The sequence below is a fragment of the Stegostoma tigrinum genome, chromosome 45 (assembly GCF_030684315.1).
Source record: "Stegostoma tigrinum isolate sSteTig4 chromosome 45, sSteTig4.hap1, whole genome shotgun sequence".
Lineage (NCBI taxonomy): Eukaryota > Metazoa > Chordata > Chondrichthyes > Orectolobiformes > Stegostomatidae > Stegostoma > Stegostoma tigrinum.
The window spans coordinates 6,632,003-6,646,279 of NC_081398.1; positions in this window are offsets into that span (position 1 = coordinate 6,632,003).

Below are 14,277 nucleotides of genomic sequence, written 5' to 3' on the forward strand. Positions count from 1 at the left end.
TTCGATGTTGACAACACCATTTGGACACATGCAGGGCTGGGACTTAGGAGGACGTCTAGTCAGATGGGGTAGATGAGCTTGGCCAGTCGCCGAGGGGCCACAGCCATTGCCTGATGAGAGCAGGTGAGGTTGTCACACCTCTGTGGGACCTTGCTCACTGGAAGGCCGGTGCCCTAGGAACGCGACAAGGCAAGACTCCGAAAAGAGGATGTGACAAAGAGGCATGGGAAGACTCCACTGTTCCAGCCGCTTAGCGAAAATCACAGCTGAACTTTGACCTCAGACCCATACTGATAGGGCTTGAAGGGCTGAATGGCCTACTCCCATTCCTATTTCTCCGTTACCCCATCAGATTCCCGAAGGTACTCTGAGCAAATGAATCCCCACCCACAGGTCTTGCCATTTCCCAATTCCCTATTTCTCACACTGTCCATCTCTAGGTCCTACCTCACCAGCGGGCACTGTGGAGCACCAAGATTTGAAAGATTGAAGGCAGATGGCACACTCACATCTGAAACCCTCTTGTCCTGGCTGCCTCAGCCCTGTTACAATCTGAAGGGTTCCCATTTGCCGCCTCCATCTCTTGAACCAAACAGCCAATGACAATTGGCAAATCGGCTAGATGAAGCATCACGCCTGGGACTGGGCAAAATGCAGGGGCTGGGCAGGGTCTGTGAGAGAGCTTGCTCACTCTATTGACCCCATGGCCTGTTGCCATTTGCCCTTCCTGTGCTGTGCAGGGTTAGAGAGTGTCAGACTGGGAATAGGGTAAAGGGTGACGCATAGAATCATGTCGTACAGAACAGACCCTTCGGCCCATCGAGTCTGGGCAGCCCAAAATACAATCCGATCTGCGTGAATCCCAATTTCCCACACAAGCCTTAAATGTGATGACATTCCGTGTGCTCATCCAAGAGCTTTATAAGGGAGGCTTCCTTTCTCACCTGCCCTCCCACAGGCAGTACATTCCAGACCCCCTCACCACCCCCGGCTATAAAATCTGTTCCTCAAATTCCCTCTGAACGTCCTCCCTTTCACTTACAAATAATAAACCCCTCATTATTGGCCCTTCGACTAAGGGCGACGGTTCCTTTCTATCTGCCTTGTCCACATCCCTCAGGGTCTCTGTCAGGTCCCCCCTCAGCATTCCCTGCTCCAAAGAAAACAATCCGAGCTTCTCCAGCTTCTCTGCATTGCCTGAACACTCTACCCCAGGGGGACATCCTGGTGAATCTCCTCTGCACCCCCTCCAGTGCAAATCACCTCCTTGCTACAGCCTGGGGTCCAGAACACTCCAGAGCCAAGATTAGGCCAGAGGGTTAATGTGTGGCATGGAATGGCTGATGCCAATGTGGTACGCGCCTCTCTAAGTTGGCACATTGAACGCAGCTCTTGAAACTATTAACCCGAGGTGTTTCCCCCCCAGTTGGCCCTTGTCCTTTGCTGGGGAGCTGTCTAGGGCTAGACCACTGCAGGGAGAGAGAGCGCACAGAAGGTGTAAGGTTACACCTGAATGCACTGCGACACAGCCATCCTGAACAGAAATAGGCCATTCAGCCCCTCAACCCTTCAATGATGTCACAGTGGAGCCGTACCTGCCGTGACTTCCTGTTTGCACCTACTACCCAATAATATTTGTACTAATATACCATTAACACACAGTGAATTGTTATCAAGGGGGAGCAATGGAGAAGGGGAGGGAGGGACAGAGAGGGGAAGGAAAGAGCAACAGAGGGGGTGGGAGGGCCAACACTGAGGGTTTGGAGACGACAAAGAGTGGAGGGAGGGCAACTGCGAGGGGTTGGCGTTCCCATGTATCTGCTGCCTTTGCCCTTCTAGATGGTAGAAGTCATGGGTTTGGAAGGTGCTGCCTGAGGATATTTGGAGAATTGCTGGTGAAATGATAGTACAATCTGCTGCGACTGAGCATCGGTGGGAGAGGGAGTGGATGCTTGTGGATGTGGGGCCAATCAAGCCGGATGCTTTGTCCTGGATGGCGTCGAGCTTCTTGAGTGTTGCTGGAGCTGTCCCCATCCAGGGCAAGTGGGGAGTATTCCCTCACACTCCTGACTTGTGCCTTGTAGATGGTGGGACAAGCTTTGAGGAGTCAGGAGGTGAGTTACTTTGTGCAGGATTTCCAACCTCTGATCTGATCTTGTAGCCATTGTGTTTCAATGGCTAGTCCAGTTCAATTTCTGGTCCGTGGTAACCCTCTGGATGCCAATATTTGGGGGAATTCAGTGATGGGAATGCCAGTGAATGTCAATAGCCATTGGTTGGACTGTCCCTTATCAGAGAACGTATTTGTGTCTGGCATTTGCGTGGCATGAATGTCACTTGCCACTTGCCAGCCCAAGCTTGGATATTGTCCAGATCTTGTTGCATGTGAACACGGACTGCTTCAGTGTCTGAGGAATCATGGATGGTGCTGAACATTGTGCAGTCATCAGTGAACATCCCCACTTCTGACCTTATGATGGAGGGAATGGCATTGATGAAGTAGCTGAAGATGGTTGGGCCTAGAACACTACCCTGAGGAACTCCAGCAGAGATATCCTGAGCTGATGATGATTGACCTCCAACAACCACGACCATCTTCCTGTGTGTCAGGTAGGCCTCCAACCACCAGAAAGTTTGCCCCTTGATCCTCATTGATTCCAGTTTTGCAAGACCTCCTTGATGCCACACTCGCTCGAATGCAGCCTCAATATCCTGGGCTGTTACTCTCACCCCACCTCTGGAATACAGCTCTTTTGTCCATGTCAGGGGTCAGGAGCTGAGTGGCCCTGGTGGAACCCAAACTGGGCATCACTGAGCAGGTTATTTCTGAGCAGGTCCTGCTTGATAGCACTGTTACCGACACCTTCCATCGCTTTACTGATGATCAAGAGGAGACTAATGGGAAAGTAATTGGCCGGGTTGGATTTCTCCTGGTTTTTATGCACAGGACATGGCTGGGGAAGGGTCACTGGACTCGAAAGGTTAACTCTGCTGTTCTTCCTCTACAGAAACTGCAAGATGCTGACAACTTTTCTCAGCAAGTTCTGTCATTGCTTGAACTTTCCATATTGCTGGGCGGACGCCAATGTGACAACTACATGTCGCCATCCTTACCTTGGCCAAATTGTCCTGCCCGCCATTTTGGTTTCCCACAGAGGTGGCTAACCGTTGCGTGCCTCAGTATGGGGGTGACGCAGCAGCATTTGAAACTTGGGCTCGTGTTGCTGACCCTCTGATGAACGAGGGTAGCGAAGAAGGTGTTTGGTATACTTGCCTTCATTTGTCAGTACATTGAGTATCGGGGTTGGGGCGTCATGTTGAGGCTGTCCAGCACATTGGTGAGGCCACTTTTGGAACTCTGCATTCAACTACGGTCATTGTGCCATTAGAAAGATGCATTGACACTTGAAAGGGCTTAGAAAAGATTCACAAGGATGTTGCCGGGGCTGGATGGTTTGAGCTACAGCGAGAGGCTGAATAGACTGGGGCTATTTTCCCTGACAGGCATGGGTAGAGGGAATAGAAAAGGTCTTTTTCCTACCATAGGGGAGTCCAAAACTCAAAGGCATAGGTTTAAGGTGGGAGGGGAAAGATTTAAAAAGGACTTCAAGGGCAGCCTCTTCTCTCAGGAGGTGGTGTGTATATGGAATGAGCTGCCAGAGGAATTGGCGGAGGGTAGCATGATTACAACTTTTGAAAGGCATCTAGATGGGTACATGAATATCAGGGTTTGGAGGGATATGGGCAAAATGCTGGAAAATGGGACAGGATTAATGTAGAATACCTGGTTGGCATGGACGAATTGGGCCGAAGGGTCTGTTTCCATGCTGTACAGCTCTGTCTCTGTGACTCTATGACAGTTTCTCTCTATGACTCTATGATTCTTTGACTCAATAACTCTTTGCCCCTCTGTCTCTCGGTCTCTATGTCATAAGACCATAGGTTCACAGAATCCCAACAGATTGGAAACAGGCCATTTGGCCCAACACAGCCCCTCCGCAGAGCAGACCCATGCACTTGCCATGTCTAACCCACCTAACTTAAACATCCCTGGACACTATGGGAAATTTAGCGTGGCCAGTCTATCTAACCTGCTCGTTTTTAGACTCTCTGTCTCTATATGAGCCTATGTCTGAATACTTCGATGACCCACTGACGCATCATTAAATGACTCAATGATTTTATGACTTAATATCACTATGACTCTATGTCCCTATCACTCCTTGTATCTACGACTCTATGACTCTACAAGTCTATGCCACAATGTCTGTATGATTCATTGTCTCTATGATCTTATGACCTTCTGTCTCTATGACACTATGACCTTGACTGAGAGGTAGAGTTGTGACAGAGAATCAAGAATAAGGAAACTAAATTCTTTTGTTCCTGTTCCCTCTCTGTGTCGCTCTCACTCCCTGCAACTTTTCTGGTTTGCATCTTCCTCCACTTTCTCCCTGTGGAAAGGGGAAGTTGCTATTCAACTTAGGCAGGCAGCACAGGAAGGGGTATTGCCAGGGGTGGGGGCAGTGGGAGAATCAATTGTGTGCTGCTAAAGACATTTCCCTACAAAACTGCTCTTCACTTTCTCTCTAAAATGTGATTTTCTGGCACACTCCCAACATCCAACCATTGCCCAAGAGGCCACCCAATCTATTTGAAGAGCTTCACTCAGTTTCAGACTAACCACAGCTTCTGGCCTGTGACTGACATCTTCTCGGGTCAGGTTATCAGAACAGGAGAACGCCATTCAGCCCCACTAGAGCACACCAACTGCCCCTGCTTTCTCCACAACATAAACACATCAATCCCACCCTTAAAAACCCTGACTGACCGCGGTTTTATCTGGAGGATTTGGCAGAGTGTCGTAGGAAGCTGGTTTTCCCTTCTCAGGAAATCTTGTTCTTTGACATCTCCCTCTTGCACTGGCCTGAGTCACCTTTATCTCTTTCTGAGGAGAATTCGGGGCTTAGGAGATGCCCACGATGTGGAGTGTGAAATCCTTGGTGACTTTCCAAAGGGAAAGGGGTAGATATTGGTGTGTGGGAGATATGATGGGGGAAAACAGGGAAGGATCAGTTGGGTAGCCTGCACTAGCATGACGGGCCCAATGGTCACCTCCCGAGCTGCGCATGAGGTGTCACTAGAATTCTAGAATTTTTACAGTCCAGAAGAGGCCCTTTGGCCCATCAATCTGCACACAAAATGGACAGGAGTCCCACTTTCGAACAATCGGCCCATCGCCTTGAATACTATGATACTTCGGTCGCACTCCTGAAGCCATTCCTGTAGAAACAGAGGGAAGAGGATCATGACTGATCATCAAAGTCAGCCCTCTGTTCCTGCTTTCTCTCTCACATACTCATCGATCCCTTTAGCACCAAGTTCAATCTCCCACACATTCTTGAAAACATACAATCCTGTTTCCACGACTGTAAAGAACTATTCTCACTGCTTCGGAAAGCCAGTCAACGTCAGCAGAGACCCCTCCCACCCCTGTTGTAACCCCATCTGCCATCTTCGATTGGCAGAAGATACAAAAGCTTAAACACATGCACCAACAGATTTCAAGAAGGGATAGTAGGAACTGCAGATGCTGGAGAATCTGAGATAACAAGGTGTAGAGCTGGATGAACACAGCAGGCCAAGCAGCATCAGAGGAGCAGGAAGGCTGACGTTTCGGGGGAAGAAGGGTCTAGACCCATAAGGTCAGCCTTCCTGCTCCTCTGATGCTGCTTGACCTGCTGTGTTCATACAGCTCTACACCCTGTTATCTTTGAGTGTTGGAGTTCGGGTGTTGTGCTGAAGTTGTACAGGATATCGGTGAGGCATCTTCTGGAGTGCCGTGTCCAGTTGTGGTCTCCCTGTTAGAGCGTTGCTATTATTAAGCTGGAGAGGGTTCAGAAGAGATTTACCAAGATTTTGCAGGGAATGCAAGATTTGAGCTATAAGGAGAGGCTGAATAGGCTGGGAATTTTATCACTGGAGCTTAGGAGTTTAAGTTTATAGAGTTTTATGATTTAATGAAGGCTGTAGATAATGTGATTGGGAGGTGTCTTTTCCCTAAACTGGGGTATTTCAACACAAGGGGGCACATTTTTGAGGTGAGATTTTAAAAATACAGGAGAGGAAATCCAAAATACACAGAGAGTGGTTAGTGTCTGGAATGTGAATACTGTTACATTCTTTAAAGGGCATTTAGATAGCCACATGAATAGGAAAGGTTAGGAAGGATATGGGCCAAGAGCAGGCAGGTGGGACTAGTTTAGTTTGGGATTACGGTCAGCATGGACTGGATGGGCTGAAGGATCTGTTTCTCTGTCGGATGACTCTATGATTCCAAGCCAAATGGACTGGGACGGTCTGCGGAGACGCGAGGAAAATGCCACTTTCTCACCGGCAATCAGGACGTCATTGGTTCTCACGAAGGAAGAAGTTAGCGGATGTGAGTTTGCTCGCTGAGCTGGAAGGTTCGTTTTCAGACGTTTCGTCACCATTCTAGGTAACATCATCAATGAGCCTCCGACGAAGTGCTGGTGTTATGTCCCGCTTTCTATTTATCTGGTTAGGTTTCTTTGGGTTGGTGATGTCATTTCCTGCGTTGGTGTGTCATTTCCTGTTCTTTTTCTCAGGGGATGGTAGATTGGCTCCAAATCAATGTGTTTGTTGATGGAATTCCGGTTGGAATGCCATGCATCTAGGAATTCTCGTGCGTGTCTCTGCTTGGCTTGTCCTAGGATGGATGTGTTGTCCCAATCAAAGTGGTGACCTTCCTCATCTGTGTGTAAGGATGTGAGTGATAGTGGGTCATGTCGTTTTGTGACTAGTTGATGTTCATGTATCCTGGTGGCTAGCTTTCTGCCAGTTTGTCCGATGTAGTGTTTGTCACAGTTCTTGCAAGGTGTTTTGTCGATGACGTTCATTTTATTTGTTGTCTGTATAGGGTCTTTTAAGTTCATTAGCTGCTGTTTTAGTGTGTTGGTGGGTTTGTGGGCTACCCTGATGCTAAGGGGTCCGAGTAGTCTGGCCGTCATTTCGGAAATGTCTTTGATGTAGGGGAGAGTGGTTATGGTTTCTGAGCCCGTTTTGTCTGTTTGTTTGTGTTTGTTGCTGAGGAATCGGCGGACTGTGTTCATAGGGTACCCATTCTTTTTGAATACGCTGTATAGGTGATTTTCCTCTGCTCTGTGTAGTTCCTCTGTGCTGCAGTGTGTGGTGGCTCGTTGGAATAATGTTGTAATGCAGCTTCGTTTGTGGGTGTTGGGATGGTTGCTCCTGTAGTTCAGTATTTGGTCCGTATGTGTTGTTTTCCTGTAGACGCTGGTTTGAAGCTCCCCAATCTTCTCAGAAGAAGTAAGCGGACTGTGGCGAGGGCCGGAGGGGCAAGGGTTCCTTACCTCGCTGCTGATCTTTCTTCTTGCAGACATAGAGAGCCGCTGCTATTGCCACGGAAACGAGGAGCACAAACACCGTGGCAACCGCGATCCCTAGAATCCAGGCCAACTTTCTTCGATTGGTAGTGAGTGTGGTGGTGGAAATGGTGCTGGTCTTCACCGTGGGATTGGAAGTAGTCGGTCGCTGTGCTGAAACAGAGAGAGAGAGAGAGACAGAGAGGGCTGCTTTATCGAAAGTAAGATCGGCGCCATACAAATGCCAGGCAATGCCCACCTCCAGCAACCAAACTATTGCCGCCCAATGGCATTGCCATCACTGAACCCCACCCTCTGCCACCTTACCAACATCCTGGAGGGTTACCATTGACTAGAAACTGAACTGGAGGGTTGAGTCCCACCAATCCTCTTGTTACACTGTTAATGTAACTGTGTTGCTTGAATTACTCGCTCTGATGAAGAGTCATCTCGACTTGAGCTGTTAGCTCGCTCTCCCTCCATGGATACCACCTGACCCATAGTGATTTCCAGCAACTTTTTGATGACAGACTGAATTACCGAAATGACTAATTCTTTCTCTGCTGTCCACCATAAAAGTATCACACACCAGGCTTCTTTTACAAATGAATATAATCTGTTTCATTCTAAGCACAATCTGGATGATATCCTGGCTTGGGCAGATAAGTGACAAGTGAGATTCATGCCACACAAATGCCAGGCAATGACCAGCTCCAGTAGGAGACAATCTAACCACCTTCTGTTAACATTCAATGACATTACCATCACTGAACCAACAATATCATTGACTGGAAATTTGTTATGGATCAGACCAGAGCCCCTCAAAATATTTTAAGAGGGTGGTCTAGTTCGTACATTTTTGTTATTTTAAAGGCAAATTTAAGGTGTTATATTCCAGATACATACAATGTGACTGGTCAAATTACTCCGTTAAGCAAAACACTTTATTTAAACACCATAGTTAAAATACAACAATATCATTGACTGGAAATTTGTTATGGATCTGACCAGAATTCCTCAAAATGTATTAAGAGAGTGGTCTAGCACCTACGTTTTTCTTATTTTAGAGGCAAATATAAAGCACTATGTTCTAGATACAACGTGACTTGTCAAATTACTTGATGTTAAGCAAAACACAATTTATTTGAACGCCATAGTTAAAATACAACAAAATAAAAGACAATATTGGAATAACTTAACTCTATTGTAATGTTTATGACCAATAGATACAGTAACTATTACTAACTAACTGTTCCAATATGGTCATATCCCGTAAACATACCCCTCGCGAATAAAAGGGAAAATTCAGAAATCAGACTTTCTCACATGCAACATCTGCAGTTGGAAGAGAGCCCCCAGCTTCTAGCTGTAACTGAGAGGAGGGTAAATAATGGCTTTTACTTCCTCAAGGCTCCAGCAGCTTCTGCTGAATGTAAAAGCTTTAAAAAATGAGAAATACTAGTTCTGTGAGAGGTGGTGACACCCGGCCAGGATGCTTCTATTGTTCCAACTTGAAAAACAAACTCCAAAGTCTCACAAGATGCTTATGTTACCACAGTCATCTTGACACTTCTCATTCAAGCACACTCCAAAAAGAAACCAGACAAAATACAGCTCTTCACACTGCAAAAGTGTCACAAACTGAGATGGACTTGGTACATAATCACAGTGGCCACAAGAGTAAGCCAGAGGCTGGGAATACTGCAGTGAGTAACTCACCTCCTGACTCCCCAAAGCCTGTCCACTATTGACAAGGCACAAGCCAGGAGGGTGATGGAATATTCCCCACTTGCCCTGGATGAGGGCAGCTCCAACAACACTCAAGAAGCTCGACACCCTCCAAGACAAAGCAGCTCCCGGTTGATAGGCACCACATCCACAAACATTCACTCCCCCCCCCCCCCCGACCCAGTAGCAGCAATGTGTACTATCTACAAGATGCACTGAAGAAATTCACCAAAGATCCTCAGACAGCACTGTCCAATCTCACTTCCATCAAGATGAGCAGATACGTGGGAACACCATGCCCTGTATTTTCCCCTCTGAACCACTCCCCATTCTGATATGGAAATATATTGGCTGTTCCTTCACTGATGCTGGGTCAGAATTCTGGGTGAATCACATGGACAAGTGGCATTGTGGGTCAACCCACAGCACCTGGAAAGTGTATCTGTTCTAACAAGAATCCAGCCATTGTCACAGACACTTTTCCCAATTACGATTCCCAGATATATTCCCAGATGAGGGTGCCATTGGCTAGGCCTACCTTTTATTATCCTTTCCCTAATTGCCCACTGGGCAGTTAAGAGTCAACCATGCTGCTGTCGAGTCACATATAGGCCAGACCAGGGAAGGATGGCAGTTTACTTCCCTAAAGGACATTAATGAAACAGATAGGTTTCTCCGACAACCAACAATGATCCATGTTCATCATAAGACCCTTAATTTCAGTCTGTTTCTCATTGAAATCAATTTCCACCACCTGCCATTGCAGAATCGAACGCTGGTCCCAGGAACATTACCTGGGTTTCTCAGCGATAATACCACTAGGCCACCATCCTGCCCTTAGCTCCTCACTCCAGGAACCATTTGTGTAACTCTCTGCTTTCACAGTCATGCAGCAGCCACACTGAACATGAGACTTCCTCTGTGGTTTGGTATCATGACAGAATGAAACCATGAAGAGTTTCTTGCTTTAACGGAGCCATTACATCGCTCCCCGTTTGCAGCCTTCTCAATGATGTGCCACCAAGGTACTGGTCAAGGGAGAGATGATGGGGGGAACATTCACGGGCTTGTGGCCTTATTTTCTGGAATGGGTGGAGGGGTGGCACCGGCTAGTCGGGGTGTCTGACCTCTTATTCTGCCCTGACTTTGACACTTTCTGCATTCATTTAGAACTTGACAGTGTCCATTTTCTGTAAGGGGCTGGAGGACGTGCCAGAGTTAGGGAGGGTCATAGGGGGCTGGAGGGGGTGACAGGGATAGGGAGGGGTGTAGGGTCTGGAGAGAGTGACAGAGATAGGGAGGGGTTGTAGGGGCTGGAGGGAGTGAAAGAGATAGGGAGGGGGTATAGGGGCTAGAGGGGGTGACAGAGATAGGGAGGGGTGTAGGGGCTGTAGAAGGTGACAGAGATGGGGGGTGGGTGTAGGGGTTGGAGGGGGTAACAGGGATAGGGAGGGGGTATAGGGGCAGGAGGGGGTGACAGAAATTGGGAGTGGGTGTACGGGCTGTAGGGGGTGACAGAGATAGGGAGGGGGTGTAGGGGCTGGAGGGGATGACAGAGATAGGGAGGGGTATGGGGGCTGGAGGGGGTGGCAGAGATAGGGAGGGGTGTAGGGGCTGGAGGAGGTGACAGGTATAGGTAGGGGGTGTAGGGACTGGAGGAGGTGACAGTATAGGGAGGGGTGTAGGGGCTGGAGGGGGTGGCAGAGATAGGGAGGGGTATAGGGGCTGGAGGGGGTGGCAGCGATAGAGAGGGGTATAGGGGCTGGAGGGGGTGGCAGAGATAGGGAGGGGTGTAGGGGCTGGCGGAGTTTATAAAGAAAGAAAGGGCCCTAAAGCCGGAGTGTGTTACAAAGATAGGGAGGGCCGAGGGAGTGGGCAGTCATCAGGAGCTGAATATTAACCCCAAGACAATGCACGGGGCATCATGCAGAAAGTAATACGGAGGCCCTAAATGGGATTTTTCCTTGGAGAGTGAGCAGCATCCCTGTTTCCTGTTGTAGCCACCCGACAGAAATAACGGTTTGTATCCCGCAATCCCAGCTGCTTTATCCGGACGGTTCCTGTCCCTTCCGTGTCCGGCGATCCCAGGAATTCAATTCGTTCTTGGTATTTAGGGTGAGTGTATCCCCGTGACAAATTGAAGATAAATTCCCCGTGATACTCCCATCTTCTCCAGAAGATGCTGATCCGTGCGGTTCTGTAACTGTCTGGGTAAGTGACTGTACACGGGATCTCGATCGATCCCCCTTCCACAGCCTCCACTCGATCCAGTTGGTTCACTGTGAAATCCTCTCCCTTTATCATCGCTGTGGGAGAGCAAAACAGCAAACAGTCATTTAGGAATCCCGAATAAATCTCTCCCAGCTGAAAAACCAGCTCCCAGGGATAGGGAGACTCTGTTTCCAAAAGAACAAAATGTAACTCACTCCCTGTTTTCTGTTATTCTCCATGTCTCTGTAACCTCTACCATCCCCTGCATTCCTCCCTATTTCTGTAATCTCCGCCAGCCCCTGCAACCCATTCCTATCTCTGTAACCTTCACCAGCCCCTACATTCCTCCTACCTCTGTTACCTCCACCGGCTCCTGCCCCCCATCCCTGTCTCAATAATATCCTCCATCCCCTACATTCCTCCCTATCTCTGTCACCCCTTCCAGCCCCTGACCCCCATCCCTATTTTATAACCTCCTCCATTCCCTACCTTCTTCCCTATCTCTGTCACCTCCACCAGCCCCTGCACCCCATCCTTATCCCTATAATATCCTCCATCCCCTACATTCCTCCCTATCTCGATCACCCCTTCCAACCTTTGTGCCCCCCATCCCTATCTCTATAACCTCCTCCATCCCCTACATTCCTCCCTATTTCTGTCACCTCCACCAGCCCCTGCCCCCATCCCTATCTCTGTAACCTCCTCCATCCCCCACATTCCTCTATTTCTGTCACCCCTCCAGCCACTATCGCCCTCTGAAGTTTCCATGGGGAGGGGGTGGCTGGTGGCGGGGCTGAAACTTTGGAAAATCTTTGTCTGCAGTTATGGGATTCCCCTTCCAAACCTGTCCTTCTCTCATAATCTCTCTTTCCTCATGTTCCCCCCTAAAACCCCTCCCTGTGTATCCTCAGTGCGTTAATTCTCTCAAAAGCCCCTTTGGATCCCAGTCCTATCACCAGGATCTTTCAGGGGATTGCGTTGAGGAGCAGGTTTAGGACAGAGCTGAGGAGGAACGTCTTCACCCAAAGCGCTATGAATCTGCGGAATTCCCTGCCCCATTGAAGCAGCTTACGCAATCCCTTTAAAGTTTTTAGACAAATTGTTGATCAGTAAAGGAATTAATGGTTATGGTGATCTGGTGGGTGAATGGAGCTGAGTCCATGAAAAGATCTGGCATGAGCTTATTGAATGGTGGAGCAGGCTCAGCGGGGGTAAGGGGGCACGTGTGGGTCTGCTCTGCTCCTATTTCTCAATTAACCACTCCTAGCTCTCTCATATTATCTTCCAAACTCTTTCATCGGGCAGAAGAAATGTACGTACGAACAGGTTCAGGAACAGATCCTCCTCTGTTGTTATCAGATGTTTGAATGGACCTCTGAAATGTTCATTCCCTCTCGCTGCACCTTCCCTGCATCTGTAACCCTGCACTCTGTTCTGCTACCCTGACACACTCTGTATGGTATGATCTGCCTGCGCAGCATGCAAAACAACACTTCTCACTGTTCCCATCGGTACTCCTGCTCCCCCCGACAGCAAGAGAACGTTTAACGGGGTTTTGTGAGACCCGCAGTCTTTCCAAACTGTTAGTACTGCTTTTTCGTCTTCCTGTGCGTTCTGGCCATCTCCAGGCAGCTAGCGGTTTCCTCAAACGGACTGAGGAGAGACGGTCAGTGTGTTTCTGTCACTAATTTTGAGTTCAAATCTGTTAAAGCAAACAAAATTTGCATTTCTTAGTGCTCTTCACTATTTTGTTTCGCATGCTTGCCTTCGTCACTCAGACTGTGAAGTGCAGAAGTTGGGATTTTATGTTGGGGTTGTACAGTGGGTTGGTGAGGCGTCTTCTGGAGGACTGTGCACAGTTCTGTTCACCCTGCTCATATACAGGAAGGATATTATTAAATTGGAAAGGGTTCAGATAAGGTGAATAGCAAAGGTCTTTCCCTGAGATTAGTAAGTTCAAAAGTAGGGGCCATAATATTAAGGTGAAAGCAGTAAGATTTAAAAGGGATCTGATTCGCAACTTCCTCACACAGAGAGTGGTTCATATGTGGAATAAACTTCCAGAGGAAGTGGCAGATGTAGGTACCGTTGCAACATTTAAAGGCATTTTGCAGCTACATGGATAGGAAAGGTTTAGAGAGATATGGGTCATACTCAGGCAAGTGGGACTAGTTTAGTTTGAGAAACTTAGTCAGCATGGACTGGTTGGACTGAAGGGTCTGTTTTCAAGCTGAATGACTCGATAAATCTATGAGAAGATGTTTCCACCAGTAGGCAAGGCTAGCACCTCGAGGTCCCAGACTCAGGGTGAAGGCATGATCATTTAGAACGGAGATGAGGAGGAATTTCTTCAGCCTGAGGGTGGTGAATCTATGGAACACATTGCCACAGGGAGATGTTGAGGCAATGTCATTGAGTGTCTTCAAGACAGAGATAGACAGGTTCTTGATTAGTAAGGTGTTCAAGGGTTACAGGGTCAAGGCAGGAGAATGGGGTTGAGAAACATATTAGCCATGATCAATGGGCTGCATGGCCTAATTCTGCTCCTATATCTAATGGTTTCATGGACAGCCTCCTTTTTGCTGAGTTCAGACCGATTACTCTGCCAAATGTTTGTAGCGGGGTGAAGAAGATAAAGCCATTACTGTCCAACCACAACATAGAAGCACTCTCGCATTTAACCTGAAGGTAACCATGCCTCGAATGAAGGGAAATGTAGAGGAGTTGGGACTTTCGTGGTCAACTCAGCTGGTGCGGGAATCGAACCCAAGCCACTGGTGTCACTCTCTTTTGCAGGCTTGTCCCTTTAGCCAATGGAGCTGACTGACCCACAAGAGAGTGGGCAGGGTTGTTGGTAGGACCCTCTATCGGGTCCGTCCCATCTCCCACACTTCTGCCCCCCCCCCCTTCTCTCCCCTCCCGCACAGCAACA